Consider the following 22,344-nt stretch of genomic DNA (forward strand, 5'->3'; position numbering starts at 1 on the left):
ATATTTATGAAAATAGAGCTTCCACTGTCAGAGAATATCAGTAGTCTGTACACTAATGGATTAGCATTATTTACACACACTTCTGTGACTGTAGGAAAACTGTTTTGGACACAAATGGACACTCATTTGACCCCCTAAGGACATTTTAGCCAAAATACACTAAGGATGTCACAATTACCGGTATAATGATAACCTGCAGTAAAATTGCAGACAGTTAGTATCACTGTTTAAATTCTAATTATCATGATAACTGTGTTTGATTACCACACTTTGAAAACTCACGGTACTGCACATTTCCTGGAGAAGCAGCAGCATTCCAGGCATGCATGCCAGTTTGCAATGTCTATTTATCTATGAATAGAAACTCAAACAACTCAAACTTGATCTGGAAAATGGTCAAACAGTGTCCATAAGGTTCCATTTTTAATGCACATTTGTATGTTTGTGTGTTTACTTGGTAATATTTGAATGTTTCTGCAAAAGAAAGCATTGTGCCTATTATTTTATCTGATTTTTTGTTTTGTTTTGTTTTGTTTTTTTCAAAATACAACTTGGTTGAATTATTTCTGTGTGTGTATCAGTACTTTTTGAACATTTTGAGCACAGTTTCAACAATACTGCGATAATAATGATAACCGTGATAATTTTGGTCACAATAACCATGATATGAAATTTTCATATCATTACATCCCTAACACACACACTCGTCCTCTAAATTATTTATTCTTTCTATTTCTACTATGTTGCACCAAATTTTAAAAGTGGCTTAAATTGAATAAAGATTGAATTGAAACCTCAGTTCAATTCTTCCTCCATGACTCGTCCTCTAAAGGCAGCATTACCAGCCGGACTGAGAAAAACTATTGAAGTCTGGATTCATTCATTTTAAACCAAGTGTAAAAATGTTCTTCTCAAGAGACCTGATCTTAGGTCAGTTAAATATTTGCAGGTGCAGTTCAGTTGAACAAACCCTTCAGACACATGACCTGACACATCTGTACGAAGGGTTGAAACCACTGTGCAGTGAAGGCACTAGGGATGGAACCGTAAGAACATTTCATATCACGGTTATAGTGACTAAAATTATCACACTTATCATTATTACCATGGTATTGTTGAAACTGTGCTCAAAATGTTCAAAAAGTACTAATACACACACTGAAATTATTCAACCAAGTTGTATCTAAAAGTAATAATAAAATAAAATAACAGTCCCACTGTCCCTTCTGTGTCAGAAACATTCACATATTAACCCTTAGTGGTCTGAGCCTATTCTGTCTGTTTTTCAGTCCTTTAGATTTGGCCTTTATATACTATAGAAACAAATGTTTACTATACCCATGTTTGGGATCTGTTTTTCTATATCATCTATTATTTTTTTCCCTTTAACCTACTATCAACACAAAAGGACAAAAAACACAAAAAATATAAAACCTGATTTAAAAAATGTATATAATTTATTGCATAAATAACACACAGATGCTTAACGAACCTTTTCAAAGACTTTAACCCTTTCATGCATGAATTATGAGAGCCTTTGTCAAATTTTTTCCTTAGTGTTTTTATTTCTCTTTAGGCATGAAAAAAAAATGCAATTTATTCTGGGTTTTTTTTTCCTTTTTTTATGAACCAATTTTTTATAGTTACAAGAACGTCCACTCAGCTGGACACCATGCGTTTAACTTTCAAAGCAAAGAAATGTGTATTTAACAATATCAGAAAACGATATACTGTGAGAAAACTATGCAATAAAAACATTTTTAATGCTCCTAATCTGATGTTTTTTCCACATTTTAACACATTCTAATATGAGTTATTACTCACTTCAATGGAGATATTGCAAAAAAAAAAAAAAATCTAAGAACAATTAGCAATTGGTACTGCAGATCAAGAACATCAGAGTTGTTCAGCATTTGTGAGTTTTAGTCAGCCATCCTGGTTATGAGTAAAAAAAAATGCACTTCCCATGATTGGCCAATAGGTGATAGTATATGGGATGATGTACAAATGTCTATTGTGTTGGCTGATATGTAATTAAAACATCAAAATCCATGAACGTACAGAGAACAGCTTTAAATAGCTGTCCACTGTCCTGACAGCTGTGCATGAAAGGGTTAAAAGTGAATATTGGTTCCAAATATTAGGTATAGACAATTCAAATTGTAATAAATTCAAACTCTACTCAAATATTTGACATTAAAGCAGATCTTTCCATAGGGTTTTTTCCCCTAAAAGTGTGGTAATCAAACACTGTTATCATGAGAATTAGAATTTAAACAGTAAAACTAACCATCTGCGATTTTACCGCGTTTATTGTTATACCAGTAATCGTTACATCCCCAGAACGCACCCAGGACCACGATCACCATCATACATTTGACTCAGGTCACAGTCCAATCCAACATCCATCAAATGCACTGAATCCTATGGACCTGGTTCTCATTAGAGCAGGTCTCAGAGGACTCCAGTACGTGGACATTTGTCTAAAACGGCTTCAATGTCTTACTCATGAATTTCAGGAAAACCCCGAGTGAGGAAACAGAAGTAAAACTGTGTCATGTGACTGCGACAGCCCCGACTCGTGTGTGTTGGAGAACATTTCCAAGCCGACAGTGGAACAGACGCACCACAAAACTGATCTGAACGCCCCGGCAGGAAATGGAACGGAGCTGTTCTGTGTTCCTGAATGTCATTAATGAGCCGTTCTACACACCCAGGGGCATTTCATTCAAAACTTCAGCTTCACTTTTAGTTTCAAATGTCAAAGAACCGGAGAGAAAAACAACCAGTGATCTTAAACGTCAAATGCAGAACGGATTTATGGATCAGATGGAATGTTCTGAATCTGAACCTCAGTACTTGGTAAAGGCTCTGAGTCAGTTCTGCCGTTTTACCCTTTGATTTATTTATTTTAAATGTAATTTTCATGACGATCAGTCGATGAGATTAATCAGGTTTAAACAAAACGTGTACTGACCCATTTACACCGATCTGTGACCCTGTGACTAAATGTACAGATGGTCTGTTCATGACCACCAGTGTTCCATATCTCCTCCATATCTCCTCCATATTTCCTCCATATTTCAGGGTTTATTTGCGGCTGAAGCCTGTTGGGTGTTTTTCGGGGCTCACCTCATTGTGGGGGAGTCCAGCAGCAGAGAAAATGGGGATCTTCTGTCCTCTGGCGATGCTGTTCATGCCGTCGATGGCTGAGATGCCGGTCTGGATCATCTCCTCTGGAGAGATACGACACTGGGGGTTGATGGGCTGACCTGGAAAACCAACACAGAGTCAGTTCCACACCAGCAGCTAAGGCTGGACACCTTCACCGAGATTTGGTCTGGAAGGGTTAGGGTTAAAAAAAACATGGGACCGGTGCACCCTTAACCCAGACGTCAGGTGTGAAATCCTACCCATAATGTCCAGGTAGTCCTCAGCCAGGACGCTGGGTCCACGGTCGATGGGTTTTCCAGAGCCGTTGAAGACTCGTCCTGAAAGAAGAAGAGGTTCCCTTCAGTGCCAAGTACAAACCAAACCTATCAGCTGTTAGATAACAAATATTCCGTTTATGCGGATGCTGAATTGAAAGATAATTATTAAAACGTCAATAAAATGAAATCCATTAGATGACACTTCCAACAACATCTGATCTATTCTGTTTGGCGTCAGACTCTAAACAGATAAGAGTGGTTCTGATGGCTCTTGTCGAGTCTCTGAGTAACAAGTACAGGTAATTATAAATTCATGGACGTGATTAACGATACTTGAAAAACAAAAGCGGGGTTTACTTTCTGCTGCGATTCCAACGTACGCAACCTTGAGCCATACTGAGATAATCACACTGATTTAGAGACGTTCAAGAACACGGAGGGAAAAGAAAGGGTTGATTCAGTGCTGCTTCGCTTTCAACGTTTCACTGAGTGGACTGAAAAACAGAAGCCAAATAAAGCTGATCCACGGAGATGCAGGGGAAACACTTGAAACAACACGGAACATTTCATATGTGAGTTACAACCGTGAAGCAGAAATGAAAGGACGGAGCTGTGCACATGAAAAGAAAAGACAAAAACTGGAGGGAATTCAGAACGCGTCAACACTAGGGATGCAATTATCCATTAACTCATTAATCATAGTTGGTTGACCTTACCGATCGATTAACGATTAATGGATAAGCAGCAATTTTCCCGAGAATCTTTCAATACGGTCTATAAGAATAAAAGCTAAATATGGTTTTTATTCTTCATGATCAAAGCACATATCATATTACCTAATGACTGATTTATTGAACCATTGGATACAGTCAGTGTTTCCTGTGGAATTCATCTTAGTTTACACTGTAAAAAAATCTGTAATTTAACAGGATTTTCACTGTTTATTTGACAGATTTTTCCTGTATTTTTCAGACAGAGGAAAATATCAATGAAATGACAAAAACAGACTGTGATTTTACATGTCAAATGTAAATAACACAAAAAACTGTTACTGTGACTAACCATAAAATTTAATTTTTTTTTTTAAAGAAATTTTTCTCTTTTTCACAGGAAAATACAGTTAAAATATATTTGCAAATGTATCGTAATTTCACAAATATTTCTTTTCTATTTATGAGATTAAACTGTGAATTCAAAGTTTAATACTGTAAAAAAAAAAAAAAAAATTAAAACCAGATAAAATTATTGACAATTAACGGTAACAGAAGTATTTGTTCTGTCAGTTGAACCAGACTTGTTTGTTCATTGACAAATATCTTGTGTAATTACAGGAGGTTTCACAACAAAACTGTTGAATAAATGTATTTTTTGTGAATGTATAACATGTATAAGCACTGATAAACTGTCCAAATACAGTTTTATCAGTGGATTGGACAACTGAGTCTCACTGAAAATTATTTATATCTATATATTTATAGGGAATTGGATTGTTTTAATACATGTAAATATTCTTTATTAAACATTAAAAAGTCAAAAAAATATGCAAAATCTCATATAAAGTTAGGGCAAAAAACTGTATTTGAATTACGGAAAATTACCATATTTTTTATGAGATGGTTATTTTGTTATTTTACAGTATTTTTTCGGCACCCCTGCTGCCGGAATATTACAGGTTTTTTTATGTTTTTGTTTTTGTTTTTTTTTTACAGTGTGGCGGTGTGTAATTGGAGGGTTGGGGGGGGGGGGGGTGCATGCGTGTGTTTCGTTGGTGGGGTGGTGGTGGTGGGGTTACTCAACCGCACCAAGGTTCTAATAGTTTTGGATTTTCATTCAGTTTAGTTTATTTAGTTTAGACTTTTTTTTTCTCTAATTCAGTTCGTTTTAATTTGTTTTTAGAGCAGGTTGATAGTTTTATTCGTTTTCAGTAGCTTTTGTTTTTTTTCTCGATGCTTAGTTTTAGTTTAGTTGTACACTGAACAAAATATAAACGCACCACTTTTGTTTTTGCTCCCATTTGTCATGAGCTGAACTCAAAGATCTAAAACTTTTTCTACGTACACAAAAGGCCTATTTCTCTCAAATATTGTTCATAAATTTGTCTAAATCTGTGTTAGTGAGCACTTCTCCTTTGTCCTTTGCTGAGATATCCATCCACCTCACAGGTGTGGCAGATCCAGATGCTGATTAGACAGCAGGATTATTGCACAGGTGTGACTTAGGCTGGCCACAATAAAAGGCCACTCTAAAATGTGCACTTTTACCGTATTGGGTGGTCCAGGGGGGTCAGAAACCAGTCAGTATTTGGTGTGACCACCATTTTCCTCACACAGTCTTCTTCATGAATTCTCTGAAACAGCTTTGGAGATGGCTTATGGTAGAGAAATGAACATTCAATTCACAGGCAGAAGCTCTGGTGGAGATTCCTGAAGTCACATGACCAGTGCATATTCCCTCAAAACTTGTGACATCTGTGGTATTGCGCTGTGTGATAAAACTGCACATTTTAGAGTGGCCTTTTATTGTGGCCAGCCTAAGGCACACCTGTGCAAAAATCCTGCTGTCTAATCAGCATCTTGATCTGCCACAGCTGTGAGGTGGATGGATTATCTCAGCAAAGAAGTGTTCACTAACACAAATTTAGACAGATTTGTGAACAATATTTGAGAGAAATAAACCTTGTGTGTCCACAGAAAAAGTTTTAGATCTTTGAGTTCAGCTCATGAAAAATGGAGCAAAAACAAAAGTGGTGCGTTTATATTTTTGTTCAGTGTAGTTTAGTTGTAGTTCAGTTGTAGTTTAGTTGTAGTTCAGTTGTAGTTCAGTTGTAGTTCAGTTGTAGTTCAGTTGTAGTTCAGTGGTCTCTTTTCTCTTCTTCTCTGTGCTCCTATTCAAATCAATCCCAGACAGGACTCTGCTGCTTTAGTCTCCATGTTTCCAGGTAGAGTGGGGACCAGAAGACGACTGGAAACCACAAGTGAACACAAGTGACGGAGCAAAAAGTGTTGGATGGTGCAGCTAGCTAAAATTGCTGGAGTGAAATAAATCACTTTCGTATGAATCTGACATTGACAAAAACGAAAACAAAGGGAATTTTATCCATTATTTTTATCCGTTTTAGTTCGTTTTGTAAACACACAATACAGTTTCAGTTAGTTATCGTTTTTTCCTTTAACTCTAGTTTTTATTTATTTCAGTTAATGGAAATGTTTTTACAATTCTAGTTTTCGTCATTTCATTAGTTTTCGTTAACGATAATAACCTTGGACCGCACTGTGCGCAGTTCAATTGGGGATGCGTGGGTGTTGGTTGGTAACTGCGTGCGTCCCTTTCCGTCCTACTTCTAATCTTATGGGGGTAAGGGGCGGTGCAGTCCGTGCCCCTGCAGAAGTGAAAGTGAACCTTTTTGCTCATTTATCTTTTCTCCACCTCCTGAAGTGGGCTGGTCTGTGTTTGGCTCCATCATGTCCATACAGACATTCTAACTCATCAACACCATGATCCGGTTCAATGACCGCCTATCCCAGCCGCAGCGTCACAGCGCGGACAAACGGGCAGCCTTCAAACAGATGTGGACAGGTGGACAAGGGCAATTACCCGACAATTAATAATTTAATCGAGCAAATTCTTATCGACAATGAATTAATAGTCGATTAACTGTTGACATCTCTAGTCAACACCAAATATGGGTTAAATCAGGGCTGTCAAACTCATTTTAGTTCAGTTCCACATTCAGTTAAATTGATCTGCAAGTGGGCCCAACCAGTAAAATAATAACAGAATAATATAGAAATAATGTCAACTCCAGACTTTTCTCTGTGTTTTAGAGCGAAAAAAAAGTAAATTTACATTATGAAAAGGTTTACATCTACAAACTATCCTTTCAAAATATCAATCAAATTTTATTTCTATAGCGCCAAATCATAACAAAAGTTATCTCATGACACTTTACATATAGAGTTGGTCAAAACCAGAAAAGATGTGAATAACATGAACAAACTGAATAAATCAGTGTAATTTGAACACTATTCTGCTTCAGTTTATCATTTCTACATGTTTATTATAACGTACAGATCACAGTGGATCTACAAACACACAAAACATTTAATATCAGACAGAATATTGTTAAAATTGTCCTGACTTCTCTTAAGACATTTCAGGTTATTCATATTTGTTCAGGTTATTCACATTTTTTGCAAAATTATACTTTGTTTTAGTGTAAATACATGAAAATATTTACATTTCCAAACAGAAACAATTGGAGTTGTCATTATTTCTCTGTTATTATGAAAGTATTTGACTGGTCCTGCCCACTGCAGATTGAATTGGTCTGAATGTGGAACTGAACTAACAGGATTGTTCAGATCTTCAGTGTAATTTTTTGCATTTCACAAATTCATCCCCAGGGCCGGACTGGACCCTTTAGTGGGCCGGATTTGGCCCCCGGGACACATGTTTGACACCTGTGGGTTAAATGCACAGTGGAATCCTACCGAGCATGTCCTCGGACACTGGAGTCGCAGGATGTCGCCGGTGAACTCGCAGGCTGTCTTCTTGGCGTCGATGCCGGATGTTCCCTCGAACACCTGTGGAGACGTTCACAGTGGGGATGGAACCACATGAACATTTCATATCACAGTTATTGTGACCAAAATTATCACAGTTATCATTATTGTCACGGTATTGTTGAAATATGCTCAAAATGTTCAAAAAGTACTAATACACACACAAATAATTTGACCAAGTTGTATTTTGAAAAAACAAAAAAACAAATAAAATAACTATAACTGTACTTTGTGTTGCAGAAACATTCAAATATTAACATGTAAACATCGAACATACAAATGTGCAATAAAGATGGAACCTTATGGACAGAGATATCTGCACTAGGGGTGGGAAGTGATAGGATCTGATCAGTATTAACCCTTTCATGCATGAATTATGAGGACCTTTGTCAAGATTTTTTTTCCTCAGTGTTTTTATTCCTCTTTAGGCAAAAAAAACCAATGCAGTTGAAATTTTTCACGAAGTTACAAATGTCCACTCAGCTGGACACCATGGGTTTAATTTTTGAAGCAAAAAAAACAACGTATATTTTAAACCCTGTCATCAGAAAGTGATATACTGTGTGAAAACTATGAAAAAAAAATTTCATGCAGCTAATCTGATGTTTTCTCACATTTTATCATACTCTAATACTAGTTATATTACTCACTTCATGGAGATAATATGAAAAAAAAAAACATGAACATACAACAGCTGTAGAATAGCTGTCCCACTATGCATGAAAGGGTTAATGCTTGTGTTGATTCTGTTCACCATTCCAATTCCTTATCAATTCTATTGATTCCTGAGTGTTTTCTTGAGTGGAAAAAAACGTAGTTGGACAGGTCAGAGTGGAGCTGGTTTGACCATTTTCAGATCAAGTTTTCTAGTTTTCTAAGTGAAGTAATTGAACATGGTTATCATGATAATTAGAATTGACACCAGTGTTTTTCAACCTTGGGGTCGGGACCCCACGTGGGGTTGCCTGAAATTTCTGTAATTGATAAAATAAAAATAAAAACATACTAATAAAAATATATGGTGAGTTGAAAGAGACAATCCCAATACATAAAAGATATGTTAAATTTTGAGTCTGAAACTGCAGCACTGTGGTTCTGTTTCTGTGTCACATGTTCACTGTGGTCAGTTTCAGCTGCTGCAGCTCTTTCATAATTCATAGTTTCAGTTCTTGTTTGTTCAGTATTAGGGATGTAACAATTACTGGTATAGCGATAAACGGTGGTAAAATCACAGACAGTTAGTATTACCATTTAAATTCTAATTCTCATGATAACGTGTTTGATTACCGCACTTTTAGGGGAAAAAAAACCCTACATACAGATCTGCTTTAATGTCAAATATTTGAGTATAGTTTGAATTTATTACAATTTTAATTTTCTATACCTAATATTTGGAACCAATATTCACTATTAAAGTCTTTGAAAAGGTTCATTAAGCATCTGTGTGTTATTTATGCAATAAATTATATCCATTTTTCAAATCGGATTTTATATATTTTTTTGTGTTTTTCTGTCCTTTTATGTTTTTATAGTAGGTACAGTGAAAAATAATAGACAGATGATATAGATGAAGTTGTGCTGAAAAAACAGATCCCAAACATGGGTATAGTAAACATTTGTTTCTATAGTATATAAAGGCAAAATCAAAAGGACTGAAAAACAGACAGAATAGACTCAGACCACTAAGGGTTAATATTGGAATGTTTCTGACACAGAAGGGACATTGGGACTATTATTGTATTTGTTTTTTTGTTGTTGTTTTTTTAAATACAACTTGGTTAAATTATTTCAGAGTGTGTATCAGTACTTTTTGAACATTTTGAGCACAATTTCAACAATACCACGATAATAATGATAACTGTGATAATTTTGGTCACAGTAACCATGATATGAAATTTTCATATCATTACATCCCTGTTCAGTATTAATTGTCCTCTTATAAATCACAGCTGGACTGACTGGACAGATCCTGACCAAGGAAAATCACATTCTCCCTTTGTGCAGTAATCTACACCTGGATTTACTGCCTCTGTCCACAATAATAGACATTATATAGACTAAACGTCCTCTAATATTAACGTTATAGCACACTATTACATGATCAAAAACAAATTAATTTTAGCAAAAAAAAAGGCTCCGTTTTGAATGTCGGGGGTCGACAGAAATTTGTGATGTTAAAATGGGGTCATGAGTAAAAAAAGGTTGGAACCACTGATTTAAACAGTAATACTAACCATTGGAAATCTGACCACGGTTTATCGTTATAGTGGTAATAGTTACATCAGTAATTCCCAGATGTGCCCAGGGGTCAACCTCTGTTTGGTCGAATTAACGCTTGTACTTCACTTTCAGAGATAAACCTGCATGTTTGCTGGATTTTTCACATAGGAAGTTTATTTATCAAAGAACTTTCAAGGTCCACTTACTAGTTCGTACACAGAACCAAACCTTCAAAGCGACGTTCTTCGCTAATTCACGGTACAGTACAAAACGGTACGCCTTCTATTGCCTTTTTTTTATTTGGAAAGTGAATTAAATGATTATCAAGACTCACATTTACCCTGAATAAAAACTGCTGTCGGACTAAAGTAAGTGGCCCTTGAGTTAAGACTTTATACTTTTTTTTTATATAAGTGGCACTGTTTTTTACAAATTTGTATTCATCGTGGCAAAAAGAAGTCCTTTCACAAGGCTTCGCTGACTGATGGAGAACGAGCAGCGTTCTCCCCTTTATAGATCATTTACTTCATGTGTCAGAAAATAGGGTCAATATGAAGGTTTTTCTGTGGAGTCAATCACACAGACACCTTCACAATATATACAGTATGTTCAGCCTGTATGTTATTATTACTATATAAATGTTTAATCAGATTACTCACAGGGTTGTTGTGGATTCATTCCGATTAAATATCATTCATTTTTAATCTATATTAATGGTGTTTCATTTTGCATGAACAAACAGAGTCATTAAAGAAGTGAATATATCTCCACTGAACAGGTTTATGAAACAGGTCCAACAGTTTCAACACCCCCCCCCCCCCCCACACCGGTACTCACCTGGACCACCGCCTTGGTACCGATCACCTCCAGAACCTGTCCACTCCTCCTGGTTCCATCAGGTAAAGTCAAGTGGACGATCTCAGCGTATCTGGGAAACTGGAGTCAACACAGTCATACCAGTTAGAACCATACAAAACCACATCTGGGTATATGTGTGCGTGCATATTATATATATATATATATATATATATATATATATATATATATATATATATATATATATATATATTTTAGTGCTGGGCAACAATTGAAATTCTTCATCGCAATTAATTGCGTGGATTTCTACGATTAATCACGATTAATCGCATAGTTATATGCGAGGGGGGTAGCCGGCATGAAGTGATCATTCAGTATATTTCAGACTGCAGTACTCCGCTGATAAAAATAATTGCACATGTCATGCTTCCAAACACCTGTGTCTTCTCCCCCCCCACCATCTGAAGACATTTCAAATGAAAATGTCCACGGGGACAGACCGCTACTGTTACACATGTTTATGTCCACACGTTTATTTACACTTGTGAGTGATTGACAAGAGTCTTAAGCCCACTCCAAATGCTGTCATTGGTTGAAACACACGATGATGCTGATTGTCAAACCAACCCTGATCCACATCCTCCTGTTCCTGGTCCCCATGGTTTACCTACAAGTGTTCACAGAGCCACAGCAATGCACTGAAAAAAACAATATGTGATGTTCAGTTGTTCAAAGTAAACAAAGGGGGCCCTCTAGTGGTGGGAATAAGTGTCACTAACGTATGTTTTGTCCTTGCAGTGTTCCCGTAGTCGGTTCAGACATAGAAGGAACTAACAGACACATTTCTTTCACTCTGTTTGTATGGCCCCAAAAACGTTTGTCTGTGAGTATTTTCTTTTCAGTTGTTGTCAGAATGAATAGTATCAAATATCTCTGATGTGAACCTTTGTTGTTGGATAAAAGACATTGTAAATCTTAAATTAATCTGTAAATGCTAATCGTTAGCGTGTCTATGGATTTTCCCATTCAAGTTAGCCTCGAGCTAGCGATCTTTTTTCCCATTCATTTATTTAAATGTATAATGCCATGTAAATGTCCTAAGGCAGTGAACAGAACTCAGATTTAGTTTGTTTGTATGTGTCAGTTTTACAGTGAGTCTACAGGAACAGACTTGGACAGAAGTTTTGGGCGTCCATCTTTTCTTGTTAAACCTGTTGTCTATCTGCAGCTAATTGTTACACGCACACAAGCAGAAGAATAGGAGTTAGAATAAAACGGCATTAACGGGAGAGAAAAAACAATGTCAGCGTTATTTAATGAATGTGTCAATGCGGTAATAACACGTTAACTTGCCCAGCCCTAATCATATTATCATTATTTTTTTAAACTATTATTATTATTATTATTTTTTTTTTACTATTATTTTTACTTTTATTATTATTGTTATTATTATTACTACTGCTTGCCACTTGTTTCTGCCAGTACTTTCCAATGTGCAGCTGTATTTTTGTTTTTTGTCTCACTACTAATTTTATAGCTTTTTTTATAGTTATGTTATTGTGTTGCTTTGTTCTTGTGGTATTTCTTTAGTGTATATTCAGTGTTTGTGCTGCTTTTGGAACCTCAATTTCCCTAAAGATCTGACCAAAGGATCAGTGAAGTTCAATCTAATCTGATGTAATCTAACATAATGTAATGTAATATAATGTAATCTAATCTAATGTAAACAGGTAACAGATGCTTCATTAAAGCCTGCATGGGCCCGTCACAATTACCACATAATTGCTGTACTGCAATTATCTAAGATAACCACAGTGTGTTTAGTATAATGGTGATAATGGGTGCCATCCAGCTGTAAACAAACAGCTGCATCACAGTCATAAGCCTTAAGTATTAAAGCTGTGGTAGACCTTTCATCCTCAGTGTTTCCTCAGATCTGTCCATCCTCAGTTTCATTCATCTGTTCGTCTGTCTGTCATTCCTCAGCTGAATCTCTTCCTCGTGCTGAACAGTTTCTTAGTTCCATCCACCACAAACAAACCATGGGTTTACAAACAGAGTCAGGAGGAACTGGGCATCTGAGGAATTTTGTCATGATGTGCATTGTGGGAAACGGAGGTTCGCACAGCCGTCTGACAGTGACAGTGCAACCATATGGTATTATATGGATGAAACAAACGCGACGCAGAAACGGCTGAAGGAATATGCATAGAGGGAAGGGAGCTCCTGCTGTTTCCATGTTGCGAACTGGTGTTTCCCACAATGCATGATGCGACAAATTCCTCAGATGCCCAGTTCCTCCTGACTCTGTAAACACATGGTTTGTTTGTGGTGGATGGAACAAAGAAACTGTTGAGTATGAGGAAGAGATTCAGCTGAGGAATGACAGACAGACGAACAGATGAATGAAACTGAGGATATGACTGAGGATGGACAGATCTGAGGAAAAACTGGTGATGAAAGTCTCCAGCACCTTTAAATTATTTATGTCTAAACTGTCTCTAAGGCTCCGTACACATGCAGGTACATGTGTCCATATGTGACCTGGATCTGATCTGGTACAGACAGTCTGAACAGCACTAATCTGACCCAGACCACTGTCATATGTGGTCCTAAATCTGACCCGGATCACTTTCATACATGGTCCTAAATCTGACCCAGACCACTTTCATATGTTTGATTGATGCCAAACCCACATGTGTGGATTAGAAAAACCACTAGGATCAGTGTGTTTATTTAGAGTCTATAGAAGACCATTTACACACGTTTACACATCTAATGCACTGACACCTTGGGAGATTAAATGTCCATATTTGGGTCCAATTTTTGGACCCAAATTTGATGTGTTAAAAATCAGACCCACTGTTGTGATGACATCACAGACATGAGTGTTGAACGGCCTCACCTTCACATTATCCAGGATCACCAGAGGTCCGTTCACCCCCGACACGGTGGAGTACGCTGAAAGACAAACAGGACAGGCTTCTGTTAACGTCTGTCCTGGAAGAGCGACAGAGTGCACACACACACATGCATACACACACACACACACACACACACACCACAGGTAACAGTCTATGTGCCGCCCACAGCCGCCAATCACCGGCCCAGCCTCGGCGTGTTGGTAATCACAGGCTGACCTTTCACGGGGGAACGCGGCTTTCATGCACTTCCACGGACAAATGTCACCGGAAGGCAAATGTCAGAGGAAAATGCATGAAATTCACATGTGGAGTCCAATTACAGAGGCATACATTAGCTCTGAACCATGTAGTTACACCCAACAAATGAGGGGTCATCACTGATGAACGCTGGGGAAATGGCCTGTGGCCTTTAGAACACCAAGCACTGCATCATAAGAATAAATATGGACTGAAAGAACGCACACAATCAGGAGAACAAACCAATGCATGAACCATGACAGCACTTAGACTCACATCTGCACAGTACACTTAGACTGAGCTGTGTTTAAGACCCCAGACCTGAAAGGGATGAAAGGCCGTCTGGTTTAGGTTCGGTTTGACGTTTTGTCGTGTAAAACTTAGGGCCGTTGGTGTTACACGTCTCTGGTCTCTAAGGAATCCTTCCAACCTATATTCTGAAAAACTAAAATTTAGTACCTATAGCTGGGGATCGGAATCGATAATTTAATGATTCTGATTCCAGTATCGATTTTGCTCACCGATCCAATTCCATTATTAATTCTCTGATCAATTCTCACTGGGTGAGGGAATAAAAGAGTACAAACAGGCGTGTTTGCATGAACTGTCTTATATTTCCGTCTCTGCACAGATGCATGTACAAATAATAACAACAAATGATGCTAGGTCTGTTTTTTTTATTTTTATTTTTTATTTTTTTTGGGGGGGGGGGGGTGTACAGTGACAGTGAAACTCCAGACTTTTTACTAATTCCTCTGTTGCTGCATTTCCACTACATGGAACCGATTCAACTCTGCTCATCTCCTGTTGTTGTGCTCCTCATTTCCTTTCCTCTACCTTCACAAACTTGTATTTGAGGGGGTACGACGTTTGTGCCGGCACCGGAACCAGAACTGGACCCAGATGACGACGTGGTGTTCACTCTGCTGTTAGATTCACAAGCACCGCTGAGTAGAGAACCAAATGAATCACATGTGGACGAATGTTTGAACAGACTGGAGGGATTCCACCTTTAGAAGAAATGGAAGCTTTGACACAGTTCAACTGGACCTGGTGTGGTCTGGTTGGACCTGGTGTGGTCTGTGTGGACCTGGTGTGGTCTGTTTAGACCTGGTGTGGTCTGGTTGGACCTGGTGTGGTCTGTGTGGACCTGGTGTGGTCTGTTTAGACCTGGTGTGGTCTGGTTGGACCTGGTGTGGTCTGTGTGGACCTGGTGTGGTCTGGTTTGACCTGGTGTGGTCTGTTTAGACCTGGTGTGGTCTGTTTAGACCTGGTGTGGTCTGTTTAGACCTGGTGTGGTCTGTTTAGACCGTTTCTGCCTCTACACCATGTTGTCTTCGTTCTGACCAAAACAATGCAGCGTACATGTGACGTCATCGTGTATGCACAATGAAGGCGGAATCGATAAGCAGAATCATTAAGCAGGCAAATGAGTCAAGCTACTGGGATCCGGTTCTCATAAAGAACCGGTTCTCAATTCCCATCCCTACCTATAGCTCTGTCTAAGTTGTGGAGCTTCGTTGATCAATTGCACATGGAGTCCAGACCAAAGTCGGAGATCAGGGAGAATCTTGAGTCACAAAAAGTGTTTATTCACACAAAATAAACACTGAGTTGACATCTGCAGAAAAAACTGACTTTTGGCTCTGGGAGACCACTTTTATATTGTCAAAAGAAGGTTGGGTTTAGCTACAAACCATACCCATTTTTTAATCATATTTTGAACATTAATCTAATCACATCAGAAACCCCCTTTTTTAGCTTGTCTTCAATAGGGTAAGGTCTTTTTGGTGTCTGTTAGGATTGGTCAAAACATATACACATGCAACTAATTCCCAGTATTAGTTTATCATATATTAATATGTAACTTTTTCCCAGAAAATGTAAGGTACTTCTCAGAATGTTCAAAAATTTCCACTCGCGTGTACTTCTCTTGTACACCACGTTTTCCAAAACTTTCCATGAGCTCACATGCTCTTCCTGCCCGCCCCGTTTTGTAACTTTCCATGAATTCACGTGTTCTTTCGATGGCTACATGTGTTCATTCTATTGTAGGTCTCCCAGGAAAGAAGTCAACTACTCTGTTACAATCATCACATTACACTGAAATTTAACTTCTGCCATGCAAATGAAACAAAATGAATACTTTTTAATATAAAATGAACACTTTTGATTCTAAACGGAATACTTTTGATTATAAAATTAATACTTTGATTAAAATACTGATTTCTGACTCTAGAGCTGCAACCGATTAATCGATTAGGTGCTTGAAGCGAATGCAAAAATTCAGGATTCGATTAAGCGACTCGAATTGATTGAAGGGAAATATTCCATTGCAGTTTTCCTGAATTGAAGCTTCTTTGTGTGTCACAATAAGCGTCCGTGTGAAACACAACAGTGGAACCAATGTTTAACAGCAGAGAAATGAAGGAAACAAAGCTTTGATTCAGGAGAATTGTGGTTGAATGATTTTGGTTTTTTTTTGGATCACTTTGAGTCGATTAATCGGTTGCAGCTCTAACTGACACCACATATTGGCAGAGGGCAAGCATACTGGTCTGTCCGTCTGTCTGTCCGTCTGTGCTCTAGCAGTCCCATTTCTATCATTTCTGACATCAAACAATGTCCGAATGTTTGTCCATATTCTCCAGTCAACCTGATTAGTTTTTGCCAATATTCAGCCAAAGTACAGCTCAGATTTGGGACAAAGTTCAAAAATGGACATTTTCATTCCATTCCAAATGCTTCCAGGTACTGTCCAGACTGGCTCCAGTTTCCTCACCACTAAAACTGGACAGACTGGGGAATGAAGGGGGAGCAAACCTGACTAATAACTGACCAATAACTGAGTAAAAACTGACTAATAACAGACTAAAAACTGAGGAAAAACTGAGGAAAAAACTGACTAATAACTGACTAATAACTGAGTAAAAACTGACCAATAACTGAGTAAAAACTGACTAATAACTGACTAAAAACTGAGTAAAAACTGAGAAAAAACTAATTGACTAAAACTGACTAATAAAAGACTAATAACTGAGGAAAAACTGAGGAAAAAACTGACTAATAACTGACTAAAAACTGACTAATAACTGAGTAAAAACTGACTAATAACAGACTAATAACTGAGTAAAAACTGAGTAAAAACGGACTAATAACTGAGTAAAAACTGACTAATAACTGAGTAAAAACTGACTAATAACTGAGTAAAAACTAACAACTGACTAAAAACTGACTAATAACTGACTAAAAACTGACTAATAACTGAGTAAAACTAACAACTGACTAAAAACCGACTAATAACTGAGAAAAAACTGACTAATAACTGACTAATAACTGAGTAATAACTGACTAAAAACTGACTAACTGACTAAAAACTGACAAATAACTGAGTAAAAACGGACTAATAACTGAGTAATAACTGACTAAAAACTGACTAATAACTGAGTAAAAACTAACAACTGACTAAAAACGGACTAATAACTGAGTAAAAACTGACTAATAACTGAGTAAAAATGGACTAATAACTAACTAAAAACTGAGTAATAACTGAGTGAAAACTGATTAATAACTGACTAAAAACTGATTAATAACTGACAAAAACTGACTAAAAACTGACTAAAAACTGAGTAAAAACTGACTAAAAACTGACTAAAAACTGACTAAAAACGGTCCAATAACTGACTAAAAACTGAGTAATAACTGAGTAAAAACTGAGTAAAACGTGACTAAAAACTGACAAAACTCTGACTAAAAACTGCCCAAACACTGACTAAAAACTGAGTGAAACCTGACTAAAAACTGACTAAAAACTGAGTAACACCTGACTAATAGCTAAGTAAAAACTGACTAATAACTGAGTGGTAACTGACCAAAAACTGAGTAATAACTGAGTAAAAACTGAGTAATAACTGAGTAAAAACTGAGTAAAACGTGACTAAAAACTGACAAAACTCTGACTAAAAACTGCCCAAACACTGAGTAAAAACTGAGTGAAACCTGACTAAAAACTGACTAAAAACTGAGTAACACCTGACTAATAGCTAAGTAAAAACTGACTAATAACTGAGTGGTAACTGACCAAAAACTGAGTAATAACTGAGTAAAAACTGAGTAATAACTGAGTAAAAACTGAGTAAAACGTGACTAAAAACTGACAAAACTCTGACTAAAAACTGCCCAAACACTGAGTAAAAACTGAGTGAAACCTGACTAAAAACTGACTAAAAACTGAGTAACACCTGACTAATAGCTAAGTAAAAACTGACTAATAACTGAGTGGTAACTGACCAAAAACTGAGTAGCAATTGAGTAAAACCTGACTAAAAACTGAATAAAACCTGAATAAAAACTGACAAAAACCTGAGTAAAAACTAACTAAAAACTGACCAAACACTGAGTAAAAACAGAGAAAAAACTGACCAAACACTGAGTAAAAACTGAGTAAAAACAGAGTAAAAACTGAGTAAAACCTGACTAAAAACTGAGTAAAGCCTGACTAAAACCTGACTAAAAACTGAGTAAAAACTGAGTAAAAACTGAGTAAAACCTGAGTAAAACCTGACTAAAAACTGAGTAATAACTGACTAATAACTGAGTAAAAACAGAGTAAAAACAGAGTAAAACCTGACTAAAAACTGAGTAAAGCCTGACTAAAACCTGACTAAAAACTGACTAATAACTGACTAATAACTGACTAATAACTGACTAATAACTGACTAATAACTGACTAATAACTGAGTAAAAACTGAGTAAAAACTGAGTAAAACCTGACTAAAAACTGAGTAAAAACTGACTAATAACTGAGTAAAAACTGAATAAAAACTGAGTAAAACCTGACTAAAAACTGAATAAACCTGAATAAAAACTGACAAAAACCTGAGTAAAAACTAACTAAAAACTGACCAAATACTGAGTAAAAACTGAGTAAAACTGACCAAACACTGAGTAAAAACTGAGTAAAACCTGACTAAAAACTGAGTAAAGCCTGACTAAAACCTGACTAAAACCTGAGTAAAACCTGACTAAAAACTCAGTAATAACTGACTAATAACTGAGTAAAAACTGAGTAAAAACTGACTAAAAACTGACCAAACACTGAGTAAAAACTGACTAAAACCTGACCAAACACTGAGTAAAAACTGAGTAAAGCCTGACTAAAACTTGACTAAAAACTGAGTAAAAACTGAGTAAAACCTGACTAAAAACTGAGTAATAACTGACTAATAACTGAGTAAAAACTGAGTAAAAACTGACCAAACACTGACTAAAAACTGAGTAAACACTGAGTAAAAACTGAGTAAAACCTGACTAAAACCTGACTAAAAAACTGACTAAAAACTGACTAAAACCTGACTAAAAACTGACTAAAAACTGAGTAAAACCTGACTAAAAACTGAGTAATAACTGACTAATAACTGAGTAAAAACTGAGTAAAAACTGAGTAAAACCTGACTAAAAACTGAGTAAAAACTGAGTAAAACCTGACTAAAAACTGACTAAAAACTGAGTAAAACCTGACTAAAAACTGACTAAAAACTGAGTAAAAAATTTGTAAAACCTGACTAAAACCTGAGTAAAACCTGACTAAAAACTGAGTAAAAACTGAGTAAAACCTGACTAAAAACTGAGTAATAACTGACTAATAACTGAGCAAAAACTGAGTAAAACCTGACTAAAAACTGAGTAACACCTGACTAAAAACTGAGTAAAAACTTTGTAAAACCTGACTAAAAACTGACCAAATACTGAGTAAAAACTGACTGAGTAAAACCTGACTAAAAACTGAGTAAAAACTGAGTAAAACTGACAAAAAACTGAGTAAAACCTGACTAAAAACTGAGTAAAACTGACTAAAAACTGAGTAAAACTGACTAAAAACTGAGTAAAACCTGACTAAAAACTGACTAAAAACTGAGTAAAACCTGACTAAAAACTGAGTAAAACTGACTAAAAACTGAGTAAAACCTGACTAAAACCTGAGTAAAACTGACTAAAAACTGAGTAACACCTGACTAAGAACTGAGTAAAACTGACTAAAAACTGACTAAAAACTGAGTAAAACCTGACTAAAAACTGAGTAAAACCTGACTAAAAACTGAGTAAAACTGACTAAAAACTGAGTAACACCTGACTAAAAACTGAGTAAAAACTTTGTAAAACCTGACTAAAAACTGACCAAATACTGAGTAAAAACTGACTAATAACTGAGTAAAACGTGACTAAAAACTGAGTAAAAACTGAGTAAAACTGACTAAAAACTGAGTAAAAACTGAGTAAAACTGACTAAAAACTGAGTAAAACCTGACTAAAAACTGACTAAAAACTGAGTAAAACCTGACTAAAAACTGACTAAAAACTGAGTAAAACCTGACTAAAAACTGAGTAAAACTGACTAAAAACTGAGTAAAACCTGAGTAAAAACTGAGTAAAACCTGACTAAAAACCGAGCAAAACCTGACTAAAAACTGAGTAAAAACTGAGTAAAACCTGACTAAAAACTGAGTAAAAACCTGACGAAAAACTGAGTAAAAACTGAGTAAAACCTGACTAAAAACTGACCAACAACTGAGTGAAACCTGACTTAAAACTGACAAAAACTGAGTAAAAAGCTGACTAAAAACTGAGTAAAAACTGACTAAAAACTGAGTAAAACCTGACTTAAAACTGAGTAAAACTGACTAAAAACTGAGTAAAACCTGACTAAAGCCTGAGTAAAAACTGAGTAAAACCTGACTAAAACTGAGCAAAACCTGACTAAAAGCTGAGTAAAACCTGACTAAAAACTGAGTAAAACCTGACTAAAAACTGAGCAAAAGCTGACTAAAAACTGAGTAAAACCTGACTAAAACCTGAGTAAAACTGACTAAAAACTGAGTAAAACCTGACTAAAAACTGAGTAAAAACTTTGTAAAACCTGACTAAAAACTGACCAAATACTGAGTAAAAACTGACTAATAACTGAGTAAAACCTGACAAAAAACTGAGTAAAAACTGAGTAAAACTGACTAAAAACTGAGTAAAAACTGAGTAAAACTGACTAAAAACTGAGTAAAACCTGACTAAAAACTGAGTAAAACTGACTAAAAACTGACTAAAAACTGACTAAAAACTGAGTAAAACCTGACTAAAAACTGTGTAAAACTGACTAAAAACTGAGTAACACCTGACTAAAAACTGAGTAAAAACTTTGTAAAACCTGACTAAAAACTGACCAAATACTGAGTAAAAACTGACTAATAACTGAGTAAAACCTGACTAAAAACTGAGTAAAAACTGAGTAAAACTGACTAAAAACTGAGTAAAAACTGAGTAAAACTGACTAAAAACTGAGTAAAACCTGACTAAAAACTGAGTAAAACTGAGTAAAAACTGAGTAAAACGTGACTAAAAACTGACAAAACTCTGACTAAAAACTGCCCAAACACTGACTAAAAACTGAGTGAAACCTGACTAAAAACTGACTAAAAACTGAGTAACACCTGACTAATAGCTAAGTAAAAACTGACTAATAACTGAGTGGTAACTGACCAAAAACTGAGTAATAACTGAGTAAAAACTGAGTAATAACTGAGTAAAAACTGAGTAAAACGTGACTAAAAACTGACAAAACTCTGACTAAAAACTGCCCAAACACTGAGTAAAAACTGAGTGAAACCTGACTAAAAACTGACTAAAAACTGAGTAACACCTGACTAATAGCTAAGTAAAAACTGACTAATAACTGAGTGGTAACTGACCAAAAACTGAGTAATAACTGAGTAAAAACTGAGTAATAACTGAGTAAAAACTGAGTAAAACGTGACTAAAAACTGACAAAACTCTGACTAAAAACTGCCCAAACACTGAGTAAAAACTGAGTGAAACCTGACTAAAAACTGACTAAAAACTGAGTAACACCTGACTAATAGCTAAGTAAAAACTGACTAATAACTGAGTGGTAACTGACCAAAAACTGAGTAGCAATTGAGTAAAACCTGACTAAAAACTGAATAAAACCTGAATAAAAACTGACAAAAACCTGAGTAAAAACTAACTAAAAACTGACCAAACACTGAGTAAAAACAGAGAAAAAACTGACCAAACACTGAGTAAAAACTGAGTAAAAACAGAGTAAAAACTGAGTAAAACCTGACTAAAAACTGAGTAAAGCCT

General features: G+C 36.2%; 1 pseudogene; it reads right to left on the reverse strand.

The window, feature by feature from the left end:
* Nucleotides 1–22,344, reverse strand: part of LOC115434165 (V-type proton ATPase subunit B, brain isoform-like) — an 82,882-nt pseudogene that overhangs the window by 23,075 nt on the left and 37,463 nt on the right.

Source organism: Sphaeramia orbicularis, chromosome 15 (genome assembly GCF_902148855.1).
Source record: "Sphaeramia orbicularis chromosome 15, fSphaOr1.1, whole genome shotgun sequence".
Classification (NCBI taxonomy): domain Eukaryota; kingdom Metazoa; phylum Chordata; class Actinopteri; order Kurtiformes; family Apogonidae; genus Sphaeramia; species Sphaeramia orbicularis.